Source organism: Melanaphis sacchari, unplaced genomic scaffold (genome assembly GCF_002803265.2).
Source record: "Melanaphis sacchari strain LSU unplaced genomic scaffold, SCAv2.0 Contig63_pilon_pilon, whole genome shotgun sequence".
Taxonomy (NCBI): domain Eukaryota; kingdom Metazoa; phylum Arthropoda; class Insecta; order Hemiptera; family Aphididae; genus Melanaphis; species Melanaphis sacchari.
Window position 1 is genome coordinate 505,737 of NW_020271454.1, and position 3,817 is coordinate 509,553.

The 3,817-nt window shown below is 28.6% G+C and overlaps 1 pseudogene; it reads right to left on the bottom strand.

Moving 5' to 3' along the window:
• Window positions 1-686: 686 nt before the first annotated feature.
• On the bottom strand, window positions 687-3,312 carry LOC112600318 (annotated as a pseudogene).
• Window positions 3,313-3,817: the final 505 nt, after the last annotated feature.

A 3,817-nucleotide genomic window follows, 5' to 3' on the forward strand; every position in this document is an offset into this window, starting at 1 on the left:
ATTTAAGTACCAAGTTCCGAATTTTTTTCTGCGATTTCTATGATTTAATTTCCGATTTTGTCTTCTTTGATGATTGGTTCTTTGGTTATTTTTTTAAATCTTCCGCAATAACCTCTTTTATTTTATAATCAGATCAAAATTTCCCAAATCATATGGTTATTAACGTTATTCACTAGAAAATAACGATAATTCCCACATTCGTAGGTAAATAACGTTAATAACCGGCGAATAACGTTAATTTCTGATATAACATCATTTACCGTAACATATACATATTATTTCAAATGTCATATATATAAATATTAAATATAGATAGCTAATATTTATTAAAGTTTTTACACATGATTTGTATTATTGTAAATTAACCATGAGATCCTTACTTAATATATAAGGGTGCTTACTAAAAAATAATATAAAGCAGTCCTAAAATCTAATACAATGTAGTTCAATAATACAGTAAGATTATAAAATAAATCAACTTAAAAAAATTACATTACATTGAGTCTTATTTTTACAACTCATCACGGTCTTTATCATTTGATTTCTCTGCTTTTTGCTTTTCTTTCTTATTTTCTTCTTCGTCAAGTGCATCTTTCATATTATACTCGCCCTCTTAAAAAAATAAATATAATTTTAAATTGGTATTGAATATTTAAAATATTACTTATGCTTACATATCTCGGTTTTCAAATAGCGTCTACTTTTTCTTTAGCTAAATCAATATCTTCTGTGATCAAAATATTGTCGAAGATAGTACCAGATTTTACTTGTCACAAGTCAAAACCAAGAGCGCATATTTCTTCTCTTACATATAGTTTATCATCTTTTTTGTATTCTGGATTATTAATTTCTGGATGTACCCATACTCCCTATAAACATCGCAGATAATTTATTCAACCAAAAACCTTTTTAAAGTATGTAAAAATAAAATATAATTAGAATTTATTTTTACCTTGTAATTTGGATTATCAATCTGTTTTGGTTTCCATTCACCCTTGAAATCTGGATTAACAATCATTGCTGGCTCCCAATCACTATCCATTTCATCATTCCAATCTCTTAGTCTAGAGGCAACTGGATTAGGAATGAATGTTGGCTTATCCCAATCTTGTGGTTTCTTATCATTGAGGTCATTAATAGTAAGCTCATCGTCCCAGTCTTCAGGTTTCTTAACTTTAGGATCTTTGATTTTTTGAGGAGGTAAAAAGTTCCAATCAGCTTCTACTATTTAATTATCAATTAATACTTCATAAGTATTATTTGGCTTTACAATAAGTGTGTAAACATGAGTATAAATATCATCGAGACAACGAATGTCTTTATTGATCAATACATTTTTCCTTTGTAGTTGAAGATAACATGCACCTTCTTTGTTCCAAGACCACAAATGTCAGATCCTAAAAATAAAAGAAACTTTTGTATAAAAAATTGAAATTAAAAACAAATATTATACCTATAAGTGATAAACTTTATTTTTGAATTTAGAATTTAACAAGAAAAAATATTTTTACCACTTATTATTATTAAGGCTCGGATGTTTATGCACTTAAAACTACTGTAATATGCATGTATTTATGCACTAAAAAATTACAAAATATGTAATCAAAATATGCGCTAAAAAATATTTTATATTTTCACCATTAAAGTGAGCGAAAAAAAGAAAAAATTGTGCTATTTGTTGACGAGAAATAGATAAAATGTTATTGTTAGTAGTTTGTTCTTTTTGCAAAAATATTGTAAACATGTTTAAGAAGTTGAAAACAATTTAGTGAAACGTATTGTAAATAATAATTAAAATAGTTTATTATTAATGCTTTTAATTATTACTCTAAAACAAATATACTTATTTTATAGATACGGAAATCTGTTATTATTGAAAGCAATGAATTGGTAGATGATGGAACTGATTATTTTGAAAAATGTGTAGATGTTGAGGCTATTGTACACAATTGTCTTAAACTATATGATAATGAAAATGAATCCATAGCTAATGTTAATAATATAGTCAGTATAGAATTAATCAATCAAAAATAAGATGTGAGTTCATGAATTTAATATTTTTACATTTTTAGTGTTTGGTTTTCTTTACAAATATGCTTATTTGCTGAAAACTTTGTTTAGAAATTAAATAAACCATCATATGTTATCCAAAACATCAAATAAAATTTTATAGTTGACAGCGCCAATTCTCAAATTGCTGATATTAATTGTAAATTAAATATAGTGGTTCAGAACCAATAACAAAAAATAAAAATGAAGTTAGTATTCAAAATTTTACCAAATATTAATTTAGTATACTTACACTTAAGAATCCACAAAATACAACTTATTATATCATGAGTTAGTTAATAATTTTAGAAAAAAAATCATTAACTATATTAATATCTTTAAAACAAAAAAAATGTGAATGAAAAAACAATTTTGTTAAATTAACAGATAAATACTCTAAAGAAAAACATAAAAAAAAGTATTGCATACAATTCAAAAGCATGTCTCTGATGAATATCATATTTTTAAGCACACATACTATACAATTAATACAACAGGTCATCTTTAATTAATTTTACGTAACAAAGTTTTACTGGCTTCTTATTCATACAATATACATATAAGAACGCCAATATATTTTATTTTTATTATTAACAGCTTGATTAATTTAACCATAATAGATACCTACCTTATTATATATGTATTTATTTTATTAATACCTATATGTATAGACATATAACATTTTTAACCTGTATTAGTAATACCTATTGTAACTAAGTAACAAATAAAAAAAACAATAAAAATATTTACCAAACATAACTTCATAAGGCGTTTTGCTGTGCATTTCCTTTGGTTCCAAATCACAGTTGAACAGCTTAACGTATCCACCACCACAACCAATATTTTGCTCGTGTTTGACTGTGTACTGGATGACAAGGTCTTTGCCTTCGATACTGAACGGTGGAAATTTCTTGGACAAAGCATAGAACCGACCGACCTGTGACGTTTGTATACCTTTGTCAGCTTCGAAATCATTGTAGAAAGAGCCCGAGCTGTGAACAAATTTACCAAATTCCTTACCAGGATATTCCGAGTACGTCCATTCACTTTCAAAAGAATCTGAGTAACAGCAATGGTCATTGGAATTATTAAAATATAAACATTGTTGTTGGTGGTGGTCTTGTCAAACATTGGCTACAATAATAATAAATAATAATACATACTATCGGGGAAGTCTTATTCAAAGTAGATTTCCGCGCCAACGGCCAAGGCAGTAGTCAGACAAAACAGTGTGCAAAGCGAAAATTTCGCAGGCGCTCTCATGTTGTATGAATATTATACAGCTATAATATTTTATTAAATGAATATATACTCAACGGGTGGTGCAAATCTTCTGTTGACGACCAAAAGGAATAAAGAAGGAGATCAAACTCCACGAAGCGCTTGTTCAGATACGTTTCAGAGGATCAAATGAGGCCCGATTGCCAAATAGCCTAGGCAGTAGGCACTAAACCGTGGTGACTGTTAACGACGGCGGAAAATATCGTATCTCGGGTATTTGAAGTCCGACTAGGTGGATACCGGTGATTGGTCGGTCGTTCAACTGTCGATGGTCGACGCCACAAAAATGCGTAACCTAGATAAGCAAATGCGTCTCGACCACCTCCGATAGCGAGTGCCGCCAAAATATGAATACTATATATTTATACTCTAGTATAAGGTCTATGTATTTAGATAATGAATCTGTCCATGAGAGGGTTCATTTTTCATTTATGACAAGCTATAAATTATTTGTGTATTGACTATTGTCTAACTTCACCGAAATATT